Genomic DNA, 13,753 nt, shown 5'->3' with positions numbered 1-13,753 from the left:
GGGAAAGGCAAGGCTTAGGGCACAGGTGAGGGTACGGAAACGTGGGAGGGACAGGCTACATGCTGAAGCATGGGTCAGTGCCAGCGTACGGGCCAGGAATAGGCTATGGATTGGGGGTAAGCTGTAGGGCTGGTGGTGGGTTTCCGTTCCGGACTAGGGTTAGGGTTAGGGAACGACAAGGCTTAGGGCACAGGTGAGGGTACGGAAACGTGTGAGGGTCAGGCTACGTGCTGACGCACGGGTCAGTGCCAGCGTACGGGCCAGGACTAGGCTACGGCATACGATAAGGTGTAGGGCTGGTGGTGGGATTCCGTGCAGGGCTCGAGTTAGGGTTAGGGAACGGCAAGGCTTAGGGCACACGTGAGGGTACAGTAACATTGGAGGGTCAGGCTACGTGCTGTAGCACAGGTCAGTGCCCGCGTACGGGCCAGGTGTAGTCTACGGCATAGAGTAAGGTTTAGGGCTGGTTGTGGTTTTCCGTTCCGGGCTAGGGTTAGGGTTAGGGAATGGCAAGGCTTAGGGCACATGTGAGGTTACGGAAACATGGGAGGGTCAGGCTACGTGCTGACGCATGGGTCAGTGCCAGCATATGGGCCAGGAGTAGGCTACGGCATTGTGGTAAGTTATAGGGCTGTTGGTGGGTTTCTGTTCCGGGCTAAGGTTAGGGTTAGGGAACGTCAAGGCTTAGGGCATAGGTGAGGGTACGGAAACGTGGGAGGGTCAGGCTACGTGCTGACGCACGGGTCAGTGCCAGCGTACGGGCCAGGAATTGGCTATGGCGTAGGGTAGAGTGTAGGGCTGGTGGTGGGTTTCTGTTCCGGGCTAAGGTTAGGGTTAGGGAACGGCAAGGCTTAGGGCACAGGTGAGGGTACGGAAACGTGTGAGGGTCAGGCTACGTGCTGACGCACATGTCAGTGCCAGCGTACTGGCCAGGAGTAGGCTACGGCTTTGGGGTAAGTTGTAGGGCTGGTGGTGGGTTTCCGTTCCGGGCTAGGGTTAGAGTTAGTGAACGACAAGGCTTAGGGCACAGCTGAGGGTACGGAAACGTGGGATGGTCAGGCTACGTGCTGATGAAAGGGTCAGTGCCTGCGTACGAGCCAGGTATAGGCTACGGCGTAGGGAAAGGTGTAGGGCTTGTGGTGGGATTCCGTTCCAGGCTAGGGTTAGGGTTAGGGAACGGCAAGGCTTAGGGCACAGGTGAGGGTCCGCAAACGTGGGAGGGTCAGGCTACGTGCTGACGCACGGGTCAGTGCCAACGTACGGGCCAGGAGTAGGCTACGGCTTGGGGTTAAGTTGTAGGGCTGGTGGTGGGTTTCGGTTCCGGGCTAGGGTTAGGGTTAGGGAACAGCAAGGCTTAGTGCACATGTGAGGGTAGAGAAACGTGGGAGGGTCAGGCTACGTGCTGACGCACGGGTCAGTGCCAGCGTACGGGCGAGGAGTAGTCTACGGCTTGTGGGTAAGTTTTAGGGCTGGTGGGGGGTTTCCGTTCCGGGCTAGGGTTAGGGTTAGGGAACGGCAACGCTTAGGGCACATGTGAGGGTACGGAAACGTGGGAGGGTATGGCTACGTGCTGAAGCACGGGTCAGTTCCAGGGTATGGGCAAGGAGTAGGCTACGGCATAGGGTAAGGTGTAGGGCGGGTGGTGCGTTTCCGTTCCGGGCTAGGGTTAGGGTAAGGGAACGGCAAGGCTTAGGGCACAGGTGAGTGTACGGAAAAGTGGGAGGGTCAGGCTACGTGATGACGCACGGGTCAGTGCCAGCGTACGGGCCAGGAGTAGGCTACGGCGTAGGGAAAGGTGTAGGGCTGGTGGTGGGTTTGTGTTCCGGGCTGGGTTTAGGGATAGGGAACGTCAAGGCTTAGGGCACATGTGAGGGTACGGAAACGTGAGAGGGTCAGGCTACATGCTGACGCACGTGTCAGTGCCAGCGTACGGGCCAGGAGTAGGCTACAGTGTAGCGTATGGTGTAGGGCTGGTGGTGGGTTTCCGTTCCGGGCTAGGGTTAGGGTTAGGGAACGGCAAGGCTTAGGGCACAGGTGAGCGTACGGAAAAGTGGGAGGGTCAGGCTACGTGCTGATGCACGGGTCAGTGCCAGCGTACGGGCCAGGAGTAGGCTACGGCTTGTGGCTAAGTTTTAGGGCTGGTGGTGGCTTTCCGTTCCGGGCTAGGGTGAGGGTGAGGGAACGGCAAGGCTTAGGGCACAGGTGATGGTACAGAAACGTGGGAGGGTCAGGCTACGAGCTGACGCATGGGTCAGTGCCAGCGTACGGGCCAGGAGTAGGCTACGGCTTGTGGGTACGTTTTAGGCCTGGTGGTGGGTTTCATTTCCGGGCTATGGTTAGGTTTAGGGAACGGCAAGGCTTAGGGCACAGGTGAGGTTACGGTAACATGGGAGGGTCAGGCTACGTGCTGAAGCACAGGTCAGTGCCCGTGTACGGGCCAGGTGTAGGCTACGGCATAGGGTAAGGTTTAGGGCTGGTGGTGGGTTTTCTTTCAGGGCTAGGGTTAAGGTTAGGAAACGGCAAGGCTTAGGGCACAGGTGAGGTTACGGAAACGTGGGAGGGACAGGCTACGTGCTGACGCACGGGTCAGTGCCAGCCTATGGGCCAGGAGTAGGCTACGGCGTGGTGGTAATTTGTAGGGCTTGTGGTGGTTTTCTGTTTCGGGCTATGTTTAGGGTTAGGGAACGGCAAGGCTTAGGGCACAGTTGAGGGTACGGAAACGTGGGAGGTTCAGGCTACATGCTGATGCACGGGTCTGTGCCAGCGTACGGGCCAGGAGTAGGCTACGGCTTGGGGGTAAGGTGTAGGGCTGGTGGTGGGTTTCCGTTCTGGGCTACGGTTTGGGTTAGGGAAAGGCAAGGCTTAGGGCACAGGTGAGGGTACGGAAACGTGGGAGGGTCAGGCTACGTGCTCACGCACGTGTCATTGCCAGGTTCGGGCCAGGAGTAGGCTACGACGTAGGGTAAAGTGTAGGGCTGGTGGTGGGTTTCCGTGCCGGGCTAGTGTTAGGTGTAGGGAACGGCAAGGCTTAGGGCACAGGTGAGGGTACGGAAACGTGGGAGGGTCAGGCTACGTGCTGATGAAAGGGTCAGTGCCTGTGTACGGGCCATGAATAAGCTACCGCATAGGGAAAGGTATAGGGCTGGTGGTGGTTTTCTGTTCCGGGCTAGGGTTAGGGTTAGGGAACGGCAAGGCTTAGGGCACAGGTGAGGTTATGGAAACGTGGGAGGGTCAGGCTACATGCTGACGCACGGGTCAGTGCCAGCATACGGGCCAGGACTAGGCTACGGCATACGATAAGGTGTAGGGCTGGTGGTGGTTTTCCGTTCCGGGCTAGGGTTAGGGTTAGGGAAAGGCAAGGCTTAGGGCACAGGTGAGGGTACGGAAACGTGGGAGGGACAGGCTACATGCTGAAGCATGGGTCAGTGCCAGCGTACGGGCCAGGAATAGGCTATGGATTGGGGGTAAGCTGTAGGGCTGGTGGTGGGTTTCCGTTCCGGACTAGGGTTAGGGTTAGGGAACGACAAGGCTTAGGGCACAGGTGAGGGTACGGAAACGTGTGAGGGTCAGGCTACGTGCTGACGCATGGGTCAGTGCCAGCGTACGGGCCAGGACTAGGCTACGGCATACGATAAGGTGTAGGGCTGGTGGTGGGATTCCGTGCAGGGCTCGAGTTAGGGTTAGGGAACGGCAAGGCTTAGGGCACACGTGAGGGTACAGTAACATTGGAGGGTCAGGCTACGTGCTGAAGCACAGGTCAGTTCCCGCGTACGGGCCAGGTGTAGTCTACGGCATAGAGTAAGGTTTAGGGCTGGTTGTGGGTTTCCGTTCCGGGCTAGGGTTAGGGTTAGGGAATGGCAAGGCTTAGGGCACATGTGAGGTTACGGAAACATGGGAGGGTCAGGCTACGTGCTGACGCATGGGTCAGTGCCAGCATATGGGCCAGGAGTAGGCTACGGCATTGTGGTAAGTTATAGGGCTGTTGGTGGGTTTCTGTTCCGGGCTAAGGTTAGGGTTAGGGAACGTCAAGGCTTAGGGCATAGGTGAGGGTACGGAAACGTGGGAGGGTCAGGCTACGTGCTGACGCACGGGTCAGTGCCAGCGTACGGGCCAGGAATAGGCTATGGCGTAGGGTAGAGTGTAGGGCTGGTGGTGGGTTTCTGTTCCGGGCTAAGGTTAGGGTTAGGGAACGGCAAGGCTTAGGGCACAGGTGAGGGTACGGAAACGTGTGAGGGTCAGGCTACGTGCTGACGCACGTGTCAGTGCCAGCGTACTGGCCAGGAGTAGGCTACGGCTTTGGGGTAAGTTGTAGGGCTGGTGGTGGGTTTCCGTTCCGGGCTAGGGTTAGAGTTAGTGAACGGCAAGGCTTAGGGCACAGCTGAGGGTACGGAAACGTGGGATGGTCAGGCTACGTGCTGATGAAAGGGTCAGTGCCTGCGTACGAGCCAGGTATAGGCTACGGCGTAGGGAAAGGTGTAGGGCTTGTGGTGGGTTTCTGTTCCGGGCTAGGGTTAGGGTTAGGGAACGGCAAGGCTTAGGGCACAGGTGAGGGTCCGCAAACGTGGGAGTGTCAGGCTACGTGCTGACGCACGGGTCAGTGCCAACGTACGGGCCAGGAGTAGGCTACGGCTTGGGGTTAAGGTGTAGGGCTGGTGGTGGGTTTCGGTTCCGGGCTAGGGTTAGGGTTAGGGAACGGCAAGGCTTAGTGCACATGTGAGGGTAGAGAAACGTGGGAGGGTCAGGCTACGTGCTGACGCACGGGTCAGTGCCAGCGTACGGGCGAGGAGTAGTCTACGGCTTGTGGGTAAGTTTTAGGGCTGGTGGGGGGTTTCCGTTCCGGGCTAGGGTTAGGGTTAGGGAACGGCAATGCTTAGGGCCCATGTGAGGGTACGGAAACGTGGGAGGGTATGGCTACGTGCTGAAGCACGGGTCAGTGCCAGGGTATGGGCAAGGAGTAGGCTACGGCATAGGGTAAGGTGTAGGGCGGGTGGTGGGTTTCCGTTCCGGGCTAGGGTTAGGGTAAGGGAACGGCAAGGCTTAGGGCACAGGTGAGTGTACGGAAAAGTGGGAGGGTCAGGCTACGTGATGACGCACGGGTCAGTGCCAGCGTACGGGCCAGGAGTAGGCTACGGCGTAGGGAAAGGTGTAGGGCTGGTGGTGGGTTTGCGTTCCGGGCTGGGTTTAGGGATAGGGAACGTCAAGGCTTAGGGCACATGTGAGGGTACGGAAACGTGAGAGAGTCAGGCTACATGCTGACGCACGTGTCAGTGCCAGCGTACGGGCTAGGAGTAGGCTACGGTGTAGCGTATGGTGTAGGGCTGGTGGTGGGTTTCCGTTCCGGGCTAGGGTTAGGGTTAGGGAACGGCAAGGCTTAGGGCAGAGGTGAGCGTACGGAAAAGTGGGAGGGTCAGGCTACGTGCTGATGCACGGGTCAGTGCCAGCGTACGGGCCATGAGTAGGCTACGGCTTGTGGCTAAGTTTTAGGGCTGGTGGTGGCTTTCCGTTCTGGGCTAGCGTTAGGGTTATGGAACGGCAAGGCTTAGGGCACGGGTGAGGGTACAGAAACGTGGGAGGGTCAGGCTACTTGCTGATGCTAGTGTTAGTGCCACAGAACGGGCCAGGTGTAGGCTACGGCTTGGGGGTAAGTTGTAGGGCTGGTGGTGGGTTTCCGTTCCGGGCTAGGGTTAGGGTTACGGAACGGCAAGGCTTAGGGCACGGGTGAGGGTACAGAAACGTGGGAGGGTCAGGCTACTTGCTGATGCTAAGGTTAGTGCCACCGAACGGTCCAGGAGTAGGCTACGGCTTGGGGGTAAGTTGTAGGGCTGGTGGTGGGTTTCCATTCCGGGCTAGGGTTAGGGTTACGGAACGGCAAGGCTTAGGGCACAGGTGAGGGTACGGAAACGTGGGAGGTTCAGGCTACATGCTGACGCAAGTGTCAGTGCCACCGTACAGGCCAGGACTAGGCTACGGTGTAGGTTAAGGTGTAGGGCTGGTGGTGGGTTTCCGTTCCGAGCTAGGGTGAGGGTGAGGGAACGGCAAGGCTTAGGGCACAGGTGATGGTACAGAAACGTGGGAGGGTCAGGCTACGTGCTGACGCATGGGTCAGTGCCAGCGTACGGGCCAGGAGTAGGCTACGGCTTGTGGGTACGTTTTAGGGCTGGTGGTGGGTTTCATTTCTGGGCTAGGGTTAGGTTTAGGGAACGGCAAGGCTTAGGGCACAGGTGAGGTTACGGTAACATGGGAGCGTCAGGCTACGTGCTGAAGCACAGGTCAGTGCCCGTGTACGGGCCAGGTGTAGGCTACGGCATAGGGTAAGGTTTAGGGCTGGTGGTGTGTTTTCTTTCAGGGCTAGGGTTAAGGTTAGGAAACGGCAAGGCTTAGGGCACAGGTGAGGTTACGGAAACGTGGGAGAGACAGGCTACGTGCTGACGCACGGGTCAGTGCCAGCCTATGGGCCAGGAGTAGGCTACGGCGTGGTGGTAATTTGTAGGGCTTGTGGTGGTTTTCTGTTTCGGGCTACGTTTAGGGTTAGGGAACGTCAAGGCTTAGGGCACAGGTGAGCGTACGGAAACGTGGGAGGGTCAGGCTACGTGCTGACGCACGGCTCAGTGCCAGCGTACGGGCCAGGAATAAGCTATGGCGTAGGGTAGAGTGTAGGGCTGGTGGTGGGTTTCTGTTCCGGGCTAGGGTTAGGGTTAGGAAACGGCAAGGCTTAGGGCACAGGTGAGGGTACGGAAACGTGTGAGGGTCAGGCTACGTGCTGACGCACGTGTCAGTGCCAGCGTACCGGCCAGGAGTAGGCTACGGCTTGGGGGTAAGTTGTAGGGCGGGTGGTGTGTTTCCGTTCTGGGCTAGGGTTAGGGTTAGTGAACGGCAAGGCTTAGGGCACAGGTGAGGGTACAGAAACGTGGGAGGGTCAGGCTAAGTGCTGATGAAAGTGTCAGTGCCTGCGTACGAGCCAGGAATAGGCTACGGCATAGGGAAAGGTGTAGGGCTGGTGGCGGTTTTCCGTTCCGGGCTAGGGTTAGGGTTAGGGAACGGCAAGTCTTAGGGCACAGGTGAGGGTCCGCAAACGTGGGAGGGTCAGGCTACGTGCTGAAGCACAGGTCAGTGCCCGCGTATGGGCCAGGTGTAGGCTACGGCATAGGGTAAGGTGTAGGGCTGGTGATGGGTTTCCGTTCCGGGGTAAGGTTAGTGTTAGGGAATGGCAAGGTTTAGGGCCCAGGTGAGGGTACGGAAACGTGGAAGGGTCAAACTACATGCTGACGCACGGGTCAGTGCGAGAGTACGGGCGAGGAGTAGGCTACCCAGTAGGGAAAGGTTTAGGGATGGTGGTGGGTTTCCGTACCAGGTTAGGGTTAGGGTTAGGGAACGGCAAGGCTTAGCGCACAGGTGATGGTACGGAAACGTGGGAGGGTCAGGCTACGTGCTGACGCACGGGTCAGTGCCAGCGTACGGGCCAGGTTTAGGCTGCGGCGTAGTGTAAGCTGTAGGGCTGGTGGTGGGTTTTCGTTCCGGGCTAGAGTTAGGGTTAGGGAACGGCAAGGCTTTGGGCACATGTGAGGGTATGGAAACTTGGGAGGGTATGGCTACGTGCTGACGCACGGGTCAGTGCCAGCGTACGGGCCAGGAGTAGGCTACGGCTTGGGGGTAAGGTGTAGGGCTGGTGGTGGGTTTCCTTTCAGGGCTAGGGTTAGTGTTACGGAACGGCAAGGCTTAGGGCACGGGTGAGTGTACAGAAACTTGGGAGGGTCAGGCTACTTGCTGATGCTAGGGTTAGTACCACCGAACGGGCCAGGATTAGGCTACGGCTTGGGGGTAAGGTGTAGGTCTGGTGGTGGGTTTCCGTTCCGGGCTAGGTTTAGGGTTAGGGAACGGCAAGGCTTAGGGCACAGATGAGGGTACGGAAACGTGGGAGGGTCAGGCTACGTGCTGATGAAAGGGTCAGTGCCTGTGTACGGGCCAGGAATAGGCTACGGCTTGGGGTAAGGTGTAGGGCTGGTGGTGGGTTTCTGTTCCGGGCTAGGTTTCGGGTTAGGGAACGGCAAGGATTAGGGAACAGGTGAGGCTACGGAAACGTGGGAGGGTCAGGCTACATGCTGACACACGGGTCAGTGCCAGCGTACGGGCCAGGACTAGGCTACGGCATACGATAAGGTGTAGGGCTGGTGGTGGGATTCCGTGCCGGGCTAGGGTTAGGGTTAGGGAAAGGCAAGGCTTAGGGCACAGGTGAGAATACGGTAACATGGGAGGGTTAGGCTACGTGCTGAAGCACAGGTCAGTGCCCGTGTACGGGCCAGGTGTAGGCTACGGCATAGGGTAAGGTTTAGGGCTGGTGGTGGGTTTTCTTTCAGGGCTAGGGTTAGGGTTAGGAAACGGCAAGGCTTAGGGCACAGGTGAGGTTACGGAAACGTGGGAGGGACAGGCTACGTGCTGACGCACGGTTCAGTGCCAGCCTATGGGCCAGGAGTAGGCTACGGCGTGGTGGTAATTTGTAGGGCTTGTGGTGGTTTTCTGTTTCGGGCTAGGTTTAGGGTTAGGGAACGGCAAGGCTTAGGGCACAGTTGAGGGTACGGAAACGTGGGAGGTTCAGGCTACGTGCTGATGAAAGGGTCAGTGCCTGCGTACGGGCCAGGAATAGGCTACGGCGTAGGGAAAGGTGTAGGGCTGGTGGTGGGTTTCCGTTCCGGGCTAGGGTTAGGGTTAGGGAATGGCAAGGCTTAGGGCACAGGTGATGGTCCGCAAACGTGGGAGGGTCAGGCTACATGCTGAGGCACGGGTTAGTGCCAGCATAAGGTCCAGGAATAGGCTACGGCTTTGGGGTAAGTTGTAGGGCTGGTGGTGGGTTTCCGTTCCGGCCTAGGGTTAGGGTTAGGGAACGGCAAGGCTTAGAGCACAGGTGAGGGTCCACAAACGTGGGAGGGTCAGGCTTCGTGCTGACGCACGGGTCTGTGCCAGCGTACGGGCCAGGAGTAGGCTACGGCTTGGGGGTAAGGTGTAGGGCTGGTGGTGGGTTTCCGTTCTGGGCTACGGTTTGGGTTAGGGAAAGGCAAGGCTTAGGGCACAGGTGAGGGTACGGAAACGTGGGAGGGTCAGGCTACGTGCTCACGCACGTGTCATTGCCAGGTTCGGGCCAGGAGTAGGCTACGACGTAGGGTAAAGTGTAGGGCTGGTGGTGGGTTTCCGTGCCGGGCTAGTGTTAGGTGTAGGGAACGGCAAGGCTTAGGGCACAGGTGAGGGTACGGAAACGTGGGAGGGTCAGGCTACGTGCTGATGAAAGGGTCAGTGCCTGTGTACGGGCCATGAATAAGCTACCGCATAGGGAAAGGTATAGGGCTGGTGGTGGTTTTCTGTTCCGGGCTAGGGTTAGGGTTAGGGAACGGCAAGGCTTAGGGCACAGGTGAGGTTATGGAAACGTGGGAGGGTCAGGCTACATGCTGACGCACGGGTCAGTGCCAGCATACGGGCCAGGACTAGGCTACGGCATACGATAAGGTGTAGGGCTGGTGGTGGTTTTCCGTTCCGGGCTAGGGTTAGGGTTAGGGAAAGGCAAGGCTTAGGGCACAGGTGAGGGTACGGAAACGTGGGAGGGACAGGCTACATGCTGAAGCATGGGTCAGTGCCAGCGTACGGGCCAGGAATAGGCTATGGATTGGGGGTAAGCTGTAGGGCTGGTGGTGGGTTTCCGTTCCGGACTAGGGTTAGGGTTAGGGAACGACAAGGCTTAGGGCACAGGTGAGGGTACGGAAACGTGTGAGGGTCAGGCTACGTGCTGACGCATGGGTCAGTGCCAGCGTACGGGCCAGGACTAGGCTACGGCATACGATAAGGTGTAGGGCTGGTGGTGGGATTCCGTGCAGGGCTCGAGTTAGGGTTAGGGAACGGCAAGGCTTAGGGCACACGTGAGGGTACAGTAACATTGGAGGGTCAGGCTACGTGCTGAAGCACAGGTCAGTTCCCGCGTACGGGCCAGGTGTAGTCTACGGCATAGAGTAAGGTTTAGGGCTGGTTGTGGGTTTCCGTTCCGGGCTAGGGTTAGGGTTAGGGAATGGCAAGGCTTAGGGCACATGTGAGGTTACGGAAACATGGGAGGGTCAGGCTACGTGCTGACGCATGGGTCAGTGCCAGCATATGGGCCAGGAGTAGGCTACGGCATTGTGGTAAGTTATAGGGCTGTTGGTGGGTTTCTGTTCCGGGCTAAGGTTAGGGTTAGGGAACGTCAAGGCTTAGGGCATAGGTGAGGGTACGGAAACGTGGGAGGGTCAGGCTACGTGCTGACGCACGGGTCAGTGCCAGCGTACGGGCCAGGAATAGGCTATGGCGTAGGGTAGAGTGTAGGGCTGGTGGTGGGTTTCTGTTCCGGGCTAAGGTTAGGGTTAGGGAACGGCAAGGCTTAGGGCACAGGTGAGGGTACGGAAACGTGTGAGGGTCAGGCTACGTGCTGACGCACGTGTCAGTGCCAGCGTACTGGCCAGGAGTAGGCTACGGCTTTGGGGTAAGTTGTAGGGCTGGTGGTGGGTTTCCGTTCCGGGCTAGGGTTAGAGTTAGTGAACGGCAAGGCTTAGGGCACAGCTGAGGGTACGGAAACGTGGGATGGTCAGGCTACGTGCTGATGAAAGGGTCAGTGCCTGCGTACGAGCCAGGTATAGGCTACGGCGTAGGGAAAGGTGTAGGGCTTGTGGTGGGTTTCCGTTCCGGGCTAGGGTTAGGGTTAGGGAACGGCAAGGCTTAGGGCACAGGTGAGGGTCCGCAAACGTGGGAGTGTCAGGCTACGTGCTGACGCACGGGTCAGTGCCAACGTACGGGCCAGGAGTAGGCTACGGCTTGGGGTTAAGGTGTAGGGCTGGTGGTGGGTTTCGGTTCCGGGCTAGGGTTAGGGTTAGGGAACGGCAAGGCTTAGTGCACATGTGAGGGTAGAGAAACGTGGGAGGGTCAGGCTACGTGCTGACGCATGGGTCAGTGCCAGCGTACGGGCGAGGAGTAGTCTACGGCTTGTGGGTAAGTTTTAGGGCTGGTGGGGGGTTTCCGTTCCGGGCTAGGGTTAGGGTTAGGGAACGGCAATGCTTAGGGCCCATGTGAGGGTACGGAAACGTGGGAGGGTATGGCTACGTGCTGAAGCACGGGTCAGTGCCAGGGTATGGGCAAGGAGTAGGCTACGGCATAGGGTAAGGTGTAGGGCGGGTGGTGGGTTTCCGTTCCGGGCTAGGGTTAGGGTAAGGGAACGGCAAGGCTTAGGGCACAGGTGAGTGTACGGAAAAGTGGGAGGGTCAGGCTACGTGATGACGCACGGGTCAGTGCCAGCGTACGGGCCAGGAGTAGGCTACGGCGTAGGGAAAGGTGTAGGGCTGGTGGTGGGTTTGCGTTCCGGGCTGGGTTTAGGGATAGGGAACGTCAAGGCTTAGGGCACATGTGAGGGTACGGAAACGTGAGAGAGTCAGGCTACATGCTGACGCACGTGTCAGTGCCAGCGTACGGGCTAGGAGTAGGCTACGGTGTAGCGTATGGTGTAGGGCTGGTGGTGGGTTTCCGTTCCGGGCTAGGGTTAGGGTTAGGGAACGGCAAGGCTTAGGGCACAGGTGAGCGTACGGAAAAGTGGGAGGGTCAGGCTACGTGCTGATGCACGGGTCAGTGCCAGCGTACGGGCCATGAGTAGGCTACGGCTTGTGGCTAAGTTTTAGGGCTGGTGGTGGCTTTCCGTTCTGGGCTAGCGTTAGGGTTATGGAACGGCAAGGCTTAGGGCACGGGTGAGGGTACAGAAACGTGGGAGGGTCAGGCTACTTGCTGATGCTAGTGTTAGTGCCACAGAACGGGCCAGGTGTAGGCTACGGCTTGGGGGTAAGTTGTAGGGCTGGTGGTGGGTTTCCGTTCCGGGCTAGGGTTAGGGTTACGGAACGGCAAGGCTTAGGGCACGGGTGAGGGTACAGAAACGTGGGAGGGTCAGGCTACTTGCTGATGCTAAGGTTAGTGCCACCGAACGGTCCAGGAGTAGGCTACGGCTTGGGGGTAAGTTGTAGGGCTGGTGGTGGGTTTCCGTTCCGGGCTAGGGTTAGGGTTACGGAACGGCAAGGCTTAGGGCACAGGTGAGGGTACGGAAACGTGGGAGGTTCAGGCTACATGCTGACGCAAGTGTCAGTGCCACCGTACAGGCCAGGACTAGGCTACGGCGTAGGTTAAGGTGTAGGGCTGGTGGTGGGTTTCCGTTCCGAGCTAGGGTGAGGGTGAGGGAACGGCAAGGCTTAGGGCACAGGTGATGGTACAGAAACGTGGGAGGGTCAGGCTACGTGCTGACGCATGGGTCAGTGCCAGCGTACGGGCCAGGAGTAGGCTACGGCTTGTGGGTACGTTTTAGGGCTGGTGGTGGGTTTCATTTCTGGGCTAGGGTTAGGTTTAGGGAACGGCAAGGCTTAGGGCACAGGTGAGGTTACGGTAACATGGGAGGGTCAGGCTACGTGCTGAAGCACAGGTCAGTGCCCGTGTACGGGCCAGGTGTAGGCTACGGCATAGGGTAAGGTTTAGGGCTGGTGGTGTGTTTTCTTTCAGGGCTAGGGTTAAGGTTAGGAAACGGCAAAGCTTAGGGCACAGGTGAGGTTACGGAAACGTGGGAGGGACAGGCTACGTGCTGACGCACGGGTCAGTGCCAGCCTATGGGCCAGGAGTAGGCTACGGCGTGGTGGTAATTTGTAGGGCTTGTGGTGGTTTTCTGTTTCGGGCTAGGTTTAGGGTTAGGGAACGTCAAGGCTTAGGGCACAGGTGAGCGTACGGAAACGTGGGAGGGTCAGGCTACGTGCTGACGCACGGCTCAGTGCCAGCGTACGGGCCAGGAATAAGCTATGGCGTAGGGTAGAGTGTAGGGCTGGTGGTGGGTTTCTGTTCCGGGCTAGGGTTAGGGTTAGGAAACGGCAAGGCTTAGGGCGCAGGTGAGGGTACGGAAACGTGTGAGGGTCAGGCTACGTGCTGACGCACGTGTCAGTGCCAGCGTACCGGCCAGGAGTAGGCTACGGCTTGGGGGTAAGTTGTAGGGCGGGTGGTGTGTTTCCGTTCTGGGCTAGGGTTAGGGTTAGTGAACGGCAAGGCTTAGGGCACAGGTGAGGGTACAGAAACGTGGGAGGGTCAGGCTAAGTGCTGATGAAAGTGTCAGTGCCTGCGTACGAGCCAGGAATAGGCTACGGCATAGGGAAAGGTGTAGGGCTGGTGGCGGTTTTCCGTTCCGGGCTAGGGTTAGGGTTAGGGAACGGCAAGTCTTAGGGCACAGGTGAGGGTCCGCAAACGTGGGAGGGTCAGGCTACGTGCTGAAGCACAGGTCAGTGCCCGCGTATGGGCCAGGTGTAGGCTACGGCATAGGGTAAGGTGTAGGGCTGGTGATGGGTTTCCGTTCCGGGGTAAGGTTAGTGTTAGGGAATGGCAAGGTTTAGGGCCCAGGTGAGGGTACGGAAACGTGGAAGGGTCAAACTACATGCTGACGCACGGGTCAGTGCGAGAGTACGGGCGAGGAGTAGGCTACCCAGTAGGGAAAGGTTTAGGGATGGTGGTGGGTTTCCGTACGAGGTTAGGGTTAGGGTTAGGGAACGGCAAGGCTTAGCGCACAGGTGATGGTACGGAAACGTGGGAGGGTCAGGCTACGTGCTGACGCACGGGTCAGTGCCAGCGTACGGGCCAGGTTTAGGCTGCGGCGTAGTGTAAGCTGTAGGGCTGGTGGTGGGTTTTCGTTCCGGGCTAGAGTTAGGGTTAGGGAACGGCAAGGCTTTGGGCACAT

The sequence above is a fragment of the Mesoplodon mirus genome (assembly GCF_964341445.2).
Source record: "Mesoplodon mirus genome assembly, contig: SUPER_7_unloc_1, whole genome shotgun sequence".
In the NCBI taxonomy this organism is placed as follows: Eukaryota; Metazoa; Chordata; class Mammalia; order Artiodactyla; family Ziphiidae; genus Mesoplodon; species Mesoplodon mirus.
Note: the sequence above shows the minus strand (reverse complement) of the source record.